The sequence below is a fragment of the Sturnira hondurensis genome, unplaced genomic scaffold, assembly GCF_014824575.4.
Source record: "Sturnira hondurensis isolate 20B ecotype Veracruz unplaced genomic scaffold, ASM1482457v3 Scaffold0013348, whole genome shotgun sequence".
NCBI lineage: Eukaryota > Metazoa > Chordata > Mammalia > Chiroptera > Phyllostomidae > Sturnira > Sturnira hondurensis.
This window is the reverse complement of record NW_028085979.1, coordinates 386,332-397,650: the sequence shown is the minus strand read 5'-3', so window position 1 is coordinate 397,650 and position 11,319 is coordinate 386,332.

The window sequence follows — 11,319 nt, the reverse complement described above, 5'->3', positions numbered from 1 at the left end:
CATGGACAATAACTAAGGGTGGGGGCGGAAATGGGAGGGAGGTGGGGAGCATGGGGCGGGAGGCGGGCAGGGTTGGGAATATAAGACAGAAAGCTGTACTTGAACAAGAATTAAATTTAAAAAATATTTTAAAAAATAAAGGCACAATCCATGAAAGAAAAATAAATAAATAAGGCTGTGGTTAGGGTTTAGGGCTAGGGTTAAGATTAGGATTAGAATCAGGGTAAGGTCTAAGGTAATGGTTAGGATTAGGATTAGGGCTAGAAATAGGGTTATTGATAGGGTAAGTGTTAGGATTATATTTAGGGTTAGGGATTGGTTTATGTATAGTGTTAGAAATAGGGTTAGGATTTTGGTCAGGTTCAGAGTTTGGGTTAGGGCCAGGGTTTGTGTTAGTGTTAGGGTTAGGGCTAGATCTATGGTGAGGGTTAGCATTAGGTTTAGGTCTAGGGTTGGGTTTAGGGTTATGGCTAGGGTTAGAGGTAAGGCTAGGGTTAGGGCTAGGGTTACGGTTAGGGTTAGGGTTAGGTCCAAGGTTGGGTTTAGAATCAGGGTCAGGGCTAAGGTTATGTTTAGGTTTAGGTTTAGTGTTAGGGTTAAAGAAAGAGTTGGGGTTAGGTTTAGTGCTAAGTTCAAAGTTAGGTTTAAGGTAGGGTTAGGATATGGTTTAGGATATGTTTAGGGTTAGGGTTTCAGTGAGGGCTCGTTTTGGGGTTAGAGTTAGGGTTAGGGTTGGGGCTGTGGCTAGGTTTAGGGTAAGTATTGGGATTAGGTTTAATGATAAGGCTATGGTTTGGTTTAGTGCTTGGTTTAGGGTTAAGGTTAGATTCAGAAAAAGGTTTAAGGATATGGTTATGGATAGGATTAGGGGTAGGGATAGGGTTATTAATAGGGTAATGTTTAGAAATACGTTCAAAGTTAGGGCAAGGGTGAAGTTTAGTGTTAGTGTTAAGGTTAGGGTTAGGTTTAGTGTTTTGGTTAGGGTTAGGTGTAGGGTAAGTGTTAGGGTTAGGGCTTCGACTATAGGTAAAATTAGGGTTAGTGTTAAGGTTAGGTCTAACGTCAGGGTTAGGGCTAGACTTAGGGCTACTGCTAGGCTTAGTTTTAGGATTAGGATTAGAGTTAGAGTTAGCCTTAGTGTTAGTGTTAGGGATAGGTTTGCAACTAGGGCTAGTGCTAGTGTTAGGGTTAGATCTAACACTAGAGTTAGTTGAAATTTTAGGGAAGTGTAAGATTTAGGGCTAGGGTTAGTGTTAGAGTTATGAATAGAGATTGAGCTAGGGTTAGGGTTAGTGTTTGGTTTAGGTCTAGGGTTAGGTTGAGGGCTAGGGCTAGAGTTAGGGCTAGGGCCAGAGATAGGGTGAGGGTCAGGGTTAGCATAAGGGTTATGGCTAAGGCTAGTGCTAGGACTAGAAATTGGTTTAAGTTTTCAGTTATAATCAGGTTTAGGGATGGGTTCAAGCTAAACTTAGGGCCAGGGATAGGGTTAGGGTAGAAATAGGGTTAGCTTTATGGTTAGAGCTAGATCTAGAGCTAGGGTTTAGGTTAGTGTTAGGGTTAAGTCTAGGGTTAGGGTTAAGGTTAGAACTAGGGTAAGGCTTTATTAGTTTTAGGGTTAGGGTTAGGTTAGGATCATTGTTAGTGCTAGGGTTATGGTTAGTGGAAAGTCTAGGGTTGCATTTAGTGTTAGGCTTAGTTCTAGGGTTAGGGTTAGGTTTAGGGTTAGGGTTGGGAACGGGTTAGGTTTAGGTCCATGGTTGGGTCAGTATCAAGGTTAGGGCTAAGTTCAGGTTTAGGTTTAGGTTTGGGTTAAAGACAGGGTTAATGTAAAGGTTAGGTCTAGGGTTAGGGTTAGTGTTAGGAGTAGAGCTAGGGAAAGGGCTTTGGCTAGGGCTAAGTCTGGAGCTAGGGTTAGGGTTAGTGTTAGCATTAGTTTTAGGGTTAGGGTTAAGGTTAGAACTAGTGTTGGGCTTTTCATTAGGTTAGGGTTAGGGTTATGGTTAGAGTTTCGGTTAGTATTTGGATTAGAGTAAGGGCTAGGATTGTTGTTAAGGTTTTTGGAAGAGCTAGAGATACATTTCTGGGTAGTGTTAGGGTTAGGTCTAGTGTTACAGTTATGGTTAGAATTAGGGCTATGTTTAGGGTTAGGATTAGGTCTATGGTTAAAGCTATGATTAGGGTGAAGGCTAGGGTTAGGGTTAGGGCAAGGGCTAGGATTATGGCTAAGGTTAGAGTAAGGTTTAAGGGTAGGGCTAGGGCTATAGTTAGTTTTAGGCTTAGGTTACAGTTAAGTTCAGGGTTAGTTCTAGGGCTTGGGCTAAGGCTAGGTTAGTGTAAGGTTTAAGTCTAGGTTTAGGGTTTCTGTTAGGGGTAGGACTGGGTTTATTGTTTGTGCTAAAGTTTGGTCTGGGGTTAGGGTTAGGGCTTGGGCTATGGTTATTGTTTGTATTAGGGTTAGGTTTAGAAGTAGAGTTACAGCTAGCGCTAGTGCTTGGGTGAGGGTTAGGGTTAGGGCTAGGGTTAGGGCTAGCCCTAGGGTAAGGGCTAGGAGTATGATTAGGGTTAGGGTTAGGGTTAGTTTTAGGGCTAGGGTTAGGGTTAGCGTCAGGGCTAGGCTTAGGCTTAAGGTTTCATTTAGGGTTAGGTTTAGAATTAAGTTTAGGGCTAGAGTTAAACTAGGGCTAGGATTAGGGGTAGGGCTAAAGCAAGAGTTCAGGTTTGTGTCAGGGTTTGGTGTAGAGTTAGGGTAAGGGCTAGGATTAGGTGTAGGTTTAGGGTTAGGTTAAGGCTAGGGTTAGGGTGAGTTTTAGGGTTAGGGTTGGGGCTATGTTGGTGTTAGGTTTAGGGCTAGAGCTAGAGTTAGGGTTCATGTTAGTTTTAGGGTTAGGTCTAGGCTTATGATTAGGATTAGGGTTAGGAGTAGGTCCAGAATTGGGGTTAGTATCAGCGTCAGGGCTAAGGCTACGGTTAGGTTAGTTTTAGGGTTAGGGTTAAAGACACGGTTAGGGTTAGGTTTAGTTTGAGATTCTGAGTTAGGTTTAAAGTTAGATTTAGGATAAGGTTTAGGATATGTTTACACTTAGGGTTTGGGTGAGGGTTAGGGTTAGGGTTTGAGCTAAAACTAGAGCTAGGGTTAGGGATAGTGGTAGTTTTAGTTTTAGGGTTAGTGTTAGGGTTAGGGTTAGGGATAGGGATAGCATTGAGCTACAGGTAGGGTTAGGGCTAGGATTAGGTTTAGGTTTGGGGCTATGGTAAGGGCTAGAGTTAGAACTAGGGCTAGGGTTATGTTTAGGGCTAGAGCTAGGGTTGGTGTTAGGGTGAGGTTGACATTTAGTGTTAGGTTAGGTTTAGCGTAGGTGTAAAGCTATCACTAGGGTTAAGGTTAGGCTTAGGGTTAGCTCTAGGTCTAGGGCCCGAGCTATGGTTAGGGTTAGTGTTAGGATTTGGTATAGGGTTTATGTTAGAGTTACAGCTAGGGTTAAGTGTTAGGCCAGTGTTAAGTTTAGTATTAGGATTAGATTTGGGGTTATGGATAAGGCTAGGGTTAGTTTTAGGGTTTGGACTAAAGCTAGAGCTAGGGTTAGGGTTAGTTTTAGTATTAGGTTTAGGGTTAGGGTTAGGAGTGAGTTTAGTATTAGTGTTAGGGTTAGGGCTAATATAGGGCTAGGGTAGGGTTAAGGTTAAGATTAGGTTTAGGGTTAGGGCTATGGTAAGGACTAGGGTTAGGGTTAGGGCTAGGGCTAGGGATATGGGTAGGGCTAAGGCTAGGGTTGGTGTTAGGGTGAGGTGAAGGGTTAAGTTTAGAGTTAGGGTTAGAGTAGGGTTAAAGTTATGGCTAGGGTTAGGGCCAGAGCTAGAGCTAGGATTAGGTTTTGTGTTATGGTTAGGTCTAGGGTTAGGGTGAGCTTTAGGGTTAGGCTTAGTGCTAGGGTTAATGCTAGGGGTAGTTTTAGGGCTAGGGCTAGGTTTAGGTTTAGCATTAGGGCTAACATTAGTTCTAGGGCGGGGGCTAGATCTATAGGTAGGGTTGCGGTTAGTGTTCGAGTTAGGTCTAGTGTTAGGGTTAGGGTTAGAACTAAGGTAAGGCTTTATTAGTTTTAGGGTCATGGTTAGGACCATTGTTAGTTCTAGGGTTACTGATAGTGCAAGAGCTAGTGTTATGATTAGTGGTAGGATTATTTCTAAGGTTAGGGTTAGGTTTATGGTCAGGGTTAGTTCCTGGGTTAGGGTTAGTATCAAGGTTAGGGCTAAGGCTAGGGTTGTTTAGATTTAGGTTTTGGGTTAAAGACAGCGTTAATGTAAGGGTTACATATAGGGTTAGGGTTAAAGTTAGGGTTAGGATTAGAGCTAGCATTAGGGCTTGGGCTAGGGCTAGTGTTAGGGTTAGGTCTAGCATTAGGGTTAAGGTTAGAGCTAGTGTTAGGCTTCTCACTAGGCTTAGGGTTAGGGTTAGGATTAGGGTTAGGATTAGGGTAAGGGCTAGGGTTATTGTTAGGGTTTGGGTAGAGCTAGAGCTAGGTTTAAGGGTAGTGTTAGGGTTAGGTCTAGTGTTATGGTTAGGGTTAGAATTAGGGTAAGTTTAAGGCAAGGGTTAAGGTTAGGGTTTCATTTAGATTTTTTGTAAGGGTTAGGATTAGGGCTGGAATTAGGGTTAGGGTTAGAGTCAGGAACGAGTCTAAGGCTAGAATTAATGCTGGTGTTAGGTTTAGGGTTCACATTATGTCTGGGTTTTGCATTAGGGTTAAAATTAGGGCTAGCCTTAGGGCTAGGTTTAGGTTTAGGAGTAGTTTTAGGTTTAGAATTATAATTAGGTGTAGGGATAGGTTTAGGGTTAGGTCTAGGGGTGGTGGTAGCATTAGGGTTAGTGTTACGACTAGGGCTATGGTTAGGGTTAGGGTTAGGGCTAGGACTAGGGTTAGGGTCAGGATTATGATTAGGGTTTAAGGTCAGGTTTAGGGTTAGATTTAGAGTTAGGTTTAGGGTGAGGGCTAGGGTTAGGGTTAGGGTTACAGCTAGAGAAGGATTTGGGTTAGTGTTAGTTTTAGGTGTAGGGTTGAGGTTAGTAAAGTCAGGCTTAGTGTTAGGGCTAGGGTTAGTGCCAGGGTTAAGAATAAGTTTAGTAGTAGGGTTAGGAATATGGTTAGTTTTAGGGTTAGTGTTAGGGTTAGGGCTGAATTTATGGTTTGGCTTAGGTTTAGGGCTAGGTTTAGGGTTATGTTTAGGGCTAAGGTTAGTGTTAGGGGTTGAGCTAAAGCTAGAGGTAGGGTTTGGGTTAGTGTAGTTTTAGGTTTAGGGTTAGTGTTAGGGTTAGGGTTAGAGATAGCATCAGGCTAGGGGTAGAGTTAGGGCTAGGATTAGGTTTAGGTTTCGAGCTATGGTAAGGGTTTGCATTAGAGCTAGGGCTAGGGTTATGTTTCAGTCTAGGGCTAGGGTTGGTTTTACAGTGAGGTTTATGTTTAGTTTTAGGTTAGGTTTAGGGTAGGTGTAAAGCTATCACTAGAGTAAATGTTAGCCGTAGGATTAGGTCTAGGGTTGAGGCCTGAGCTATGGTTAGGATTAGCCTTAGGATTTGGTATAGGGTTTGCGGTAAGGTTACAGCTAGGGTTAAGGTTTAGGCCAGGGTTAAGTTTAGGATTAGGTTTATGTTTAGGGTTAGGGTTAGGACTAGGGCTAGTGTTAGGGTTTGGACTAAACCTAGAGCTAGTGTTGGGGTTATTTTTATTGTTAGGTCTACGGTTAAGCTTAGGTTTAGGGGTGAGGTTAGTATTAGTGTTAGGGTTAGGGCTAAAATAGGGCTAGGGTAGGTTAGGGCTAGGATTTAGTTTAGGGTAAGGGCTATGGTAAGGGCTAGGTTTACGTTAGGGTTAGGGCTAGGGTTATGGGTAGGCCTAGGGCTAGGGTCGGAATTAGGGTGAGGTGTATGATTAGGTTTAGAGTTAGGGTTATGGTAGAGTTAAAGCTCTGGGTAGTGTTAGATCTCAGGCTAGGGCTAGATCTAGAGCTAGGTTTAGGGTTAGTGTTATGGTTAGGTCTAGGGTTAGGGTTAGGTTCAGAGTTAGGCTTAGCGCTAGAGTTAATGCTATGGGTAGTTTTAGGGCTAGGTTTAGGGTTGGGGCTAGTGTTGGGGCTAGGGCTAGAGCGAGGGTTAGGTTTAGTTTTAGGATCAGGTATAGGGTTAGTGTTAATGTTAGGGCTAGGTTTAGGGCTAGGGCTTGGTTGAAGATTAGGACTAGTGTTAGGGTTAGTTTCAGGTTTAGGGTTAGGATTAGAGGTAAAGCTAGGGTAAAATTTACGGTTAGCGCATAGAGTAGGGCTAAGACCAGAGGTTGGATTTCGGTTAGGATTAGGGCCAGTTTTAGGGCTAGGGGTAACATCATGATTACGGTTATGAAACTGTTATGGTTCGGTTCGAGTTAGCAGTATAGTTAGGGCTAGGTTAGAATTAGCTATAAGTTTAGCTTTTGTGTTAGGGTTAGGGGTAGGGCTAGGATAAGGGGTATGGCAAGGTTTAGGTTAGGGCTAGTCTTAAGGTTAGAGGTAGGGGTAGATTTAGAAGGTGGCTAGAATTAGGGTTTGTTGTAGGGTTAGGGCTAGGGCTAAGGCTAGGGTTAGAGTTATCGGGAGAATTATGATTAGGTGTAGGAGTACGTTTAGAGTTAGGGCTAGGGTAAGGTTCAGGGTTTGGATTGGGGCTAGTGTTATGAATAGGTGTATTTTTTGTGTTAGCGTTAGGGCTAGGGTTAGGGCTAGAAGTAGGTTTAGCGTAAGGGTTAAAATATGTTTATGGTTAATGTTAGGTTTAAGGTTGGGGTTAGGGTTCGGTTTTTGTTTAGAGTTGTGGTTAGTGTTAGGGTTAGGGTTAGGACTAGAATTAGGTTTCATGGTAGAATCAGGAACAGGTTAGAATTCAGGTTAGAATTCTAAGGCTAGAATTAGGGTTAATGTTAGGGTTAGCAATCGGGTTATGTTTGGGTTTTGCATTAGGGTTAAAATTAGGGCTAGGCTTGGGGCTGGGTTTAGGTTTAGGGCTAAGGTTATGATTAGGGTTAGAAATATAATTAGGTGTTGGCCTAGGTTTCAGGTTAGGTCTCGGGGTAGGGTTAGGGTTAGGGCTAGTGCAACAACTAGGGCTATGGAAGTGTTAGAGTTAGGGTAGGACTAGGGTTAGGATTAGGGTGATTGGGGTTAAAATTTAGTTTTAGTGTTAGATTTAGGGTTAGGTGCATGGTGAGGGCTAGAGATAGGGTTAGAGGTAGAGCAGGGTTCGGGTTAGTGTTAGTTTTAGGTCTATGGTTGAGGTTACAATTAGGATTAATGTTAAGGCTAGAGTTAGTGTCAGAATTAAAAATAAGGTTAGTATTAGGGTTAGGATTATGATTAGGGTTAGGGTTAGAGTTAGGGCTAGGGCTAGTGTTTGGGTTAGGTTTTTGTTTAGGGTCAGGTATATGGTTAGGGCTAGCGTTTGTGTTGTTAGGGTTAGGGTTAGGGTTGGAGTTAGGGCTAGGGCTAGGTCCTGAGCTATGGTTAGGGTTAGTATAAGGATTAGGTAGAGGGTTTGTGTCAGGGTTATGGTGAGTGTTAAGGTATAGGCCAGGGATAAGTTTAGGTTTAGGATTAGGTTTATGGTTTAGGGTTAGTGTTAGGATTAGGTTTTGAATTTAGGGTTAAGGTTAGGGCTAGGGTTAGGGTTAGGTTTAGGTCTAGGGATAGTGCTAGGCTTTGGGCTAAATCTAGAACTAGAGTTGAGGTTGGTATTAGTTTTAGGTCTAGGATTAGTGTTATGGTTAGGGGTGAGGTTAGGGTTAGGTTTAGGGCTAGGATCGAGCCATGGGTAGGGTTAGTGCTAGAATTAGGTTTAGGGTTAGGGCTATGGTAATGGGTAGGGTTGGAGTTAGGACTAGGGTTATGTTTAGGGCTAGGGCTAGGGTTGGTGTTTGGGTGAGGTGTAGGTTTATGTTCAGTGTTAGGGTTAGGGTTGGGTTAAAGCCGTGGCTAGGGTTAGGACTAGGGTTAGGCCTAGGGTTAGGGCTAGAGATAAAGCTAGGGTTAGGGTTAATGTTAGGGTTAGGGTTAGGATTAGACTTAGGGCTAATGTGAAGTCCAGGGGTAGTTTTAGGGCTAGGGCTAGGTTTTTCGTTTGTGTGAGGTCTTGGGTTAATGTTAGGGTTAGTTTAGGGCTGGGTTTAGGGCTAAAGCTAGGGTTAGAGTAAGGGCTAGTGCTGGGTCTAGGATTAGGGGTAGGGGTAGGGGTAGGGGTTGGGCTTGGTGTAGTTTTAATTCCAGGGTTTGGCCTGTGGTTAGGGTCGGGGCTAGGGCTAAAGCTAGAATTAGGGTTATGTGTAGAATTATGATTAGGTGTAGGACTAAGGTTAGAGTTAGGGCTAGGTTTAGGGTAAGGGTTAGGGCTAGTGTTACAACTAGGGCTATGTTTAGGGTTAGGGTTAGGGCTAGAACTAGTGTTTTGGTAAGGGTTAAAATTACGATTATGGTTAAGGTTAGTTTTAGGATTAGGGTTAGGTTTAGGGCTTGGGTTAGGGTTAGGGTTTCATTTAAACTTATGGTTAGGTTTAGGGTTTGGCTAGAATTAGGGTTATAGGTAGAATTCGGCACAGGTCTAAGGCTAGAATTATGTTAGTCTTAGGGTTCATGTTCAGGTTATGTTCCGGGTTTGGGGCTAGGCTTAAAATTAGGGCTATCCTTAGGGCTAGGTTTAGGTTTAGGGCTAGGTTTAGGGTTAGGGTTAGAATTTTACTTAGGTTTAGGGCTAGGTTTAGGGTTAGGTCTAGGGGTAGGGTTAGGGTTAAGGTATGGCTAGTGTTACGACAACGGCTATGTTTAGGTTTAGGGCTAGGGTTATGGCTAGGGTTAGGGTGAGGATTATGATTAGGGTTTAAGGTTAGGTTTAGTGTTAGATGTAGGGTTAGGTTAAGGGTGAGGCCTGGGTTAGGGTTAGGGTTAGAACTAGAGCGGGGTATGGGTTAGTGTTTAGTTTTAGGTCTAAGGTTGAGGCTAGGGTTACTCTGAGGGCTGAGGTTATTGTCAGGGTTAAGAATTAGGCTAGTAGTATGGTTAGGAATATGATTAATGTTAGAGTTAGGGCTAGGGCTAGTTTTAGGGTTAGGTTTTCATTTAGATTTAGGTGCAGGGATAGGGTTAGTGCTAGGAGTAGGGTTAGAGTTTGGGTTAGAATTAGGTCTTGGGCTAGGGCCATAGCTATGGTTAGGTTCAGTGTTAGGATTAGGTATAGGGTTTGTGTTAGGGTTTCAGCTAGGGATAAGGTCTAGGCCAGGGTTAAGTTTAGGATTAGAATTAGGTTTAAGGTTAGGTTTAGGTTTAGGGTTATTGTTAGCATTAGGGCTGAATTTAGGGTTAGTTTTAGGGTTAGGACTAGGGTTAGTCTTAGGTTTTGGACTAAAGCTAGAGCTAGGGTTGGCTTAGTTTTAGTGTTAGGTGTAGGGTTAAGGTTAGTGTTATGGGTGAGGTTAGTGTTAGTTTTAGGGTTAGGGCTAAAATAGGGCTAGGGCTAGGATTGGGGCTAAGATTAGATTTAAAGTTATGGCTATATTAAGGGCTAGCATTAGGGTTATGTTTAGGTCTAGGGTTATTGGTAGGGCTAGTGCTAGGATTGGTTTTAGGGTGAGGTGTATGGTTAGGTTTAGAGTAAGGGTTATGGTAGGGTTAAAGCTATGGCTAGAGTTAGGGCTAGGGTTACAGCTAGAGCTAGGAGTAGGATTAGGGTTAGTGTTATGGTTAGGTCTAGGTTTAGGGTTAGGTTTGGAGTGAGGCTTAGGGTTAGTGTTACTGCTAGGGGTAGTTTCAGGACTAGGGCTAGGGTTAGGGTTAGTGTTAGGGCTAGCATTAGGGCTAGGGCTAGGGCTAAGTCTGGAGGTAATGTTATGTTTAGTTTTAGGATTAGGTATAGGGTTAGTGTTAGTGTTAGGCTAGATTTAGGGCTAGGACTAGGTTCATGTTTAGGACTAGGGTTAGGGCTAGGATTAGGTTTAAAGTTAGAACTAAAGGTAAAGCTAGGGTAAAAGTTAGGGTTAGCATTTGGAGTATGACTAAGGCCAATAGGGTTAGGGTTAGGATTAGTGTTAGGTTTAAGGCTAGGGCTAAAATCATGGTTACAGTTAAGACACTGTTACGGTTAGGGTTCAAGTTCGCAATATCATGAGGGCTATGTTAGAATTACCTATAAGGTTAGCTTTAGTGTTAGGGTTAGGGGTAGGGCTATAGCTAGGCTTTGGGTTATTGTTGGGGTTAGGATTAGGGTTAGAGTAAGGTTTAGGACTAGGATAGGAGTATGGCTAACTTTAGGTTAGGGCTAGGGTTAGGGTAAGGAGTAGGGCTTGTTGTAGAGTTTGTTCTAGGCTTTGTTCTAGGTTTAGGGTTATAACTAGGGCTAAGTCTAGGGTTAGGGTTATGGGTAGAGTTATGATTAGGTGTAGGACTAGGGTTAGGGCTAGTGTTAGGGTTAGGGTTAGGTCTAGTGTTAAAACTAGGGCTATGTTTAGGGTTAGGGTGGGGCTAGGGTTAGGACTAAGACTATTGTTAAGGTATGGGTGAAAATTATGATTAGGGTTAAGTTATGTTTAGGGATAGGTTTAGGAGTAGTGTAGGGTTAGTGTTTTGTTTAGAATTATGGTTAGGGTTAGGGTTAGAGCTAGAATTAGGTTTAGGGGCAGATCAGGAACAGCTCTAAGACTAGAGTTAGAATTAGGGTTTGGGTTATGTCTGGGTTTGGGTTAGGGTTAGAATTAGGGCTAGGTTTAGGTATAGGGCTAGGGGTAGGGTTGGGTTAGAATTATAATTGGCTGTAGGGCTAGGTTTAGGGTTAGGTCTTGGTTTAGGGTTAGGGTTCAGTCTCAGACTAGGGTTAGAGTCAGAATTATGATTTGGATTTAAGGTTAGGTTTAGTGTTAGATTTAGCGTTAGGTTTTAGCTGAGGGCTAGGGTTAGGGTTAGGATAATGATTAGGGTTAAGTTTAGCTTTAGGGTTAGTTTTAGGTTTAGTTTTAAAATGAGGGCTCAGGGTAGAATTAGGGTTCGGGTTAGAGTTAGTGTTAGTTTTAGGTCTAGGGTTGAGTTTGTGGTTAGGGTTAGTGTTAGGGCTAGGGCTATGGAAGGTTTAGGGTTAGACCTAGGACTAGGGTTAGGGGGAAGATTATGATTAGGGTTGAAAATTAGGTTTAGTGTTAGATTTCAGGTTAGGTTTAGGGTGAGGGCTAGTGTTAGGGTTAGAGCTAGACCAGGGTTCGGGTTAGTGTTAGTTCTAGGTCTAGGATTGAGGTTACAAGTAGGGTTAGTGTTAGAGCTAAG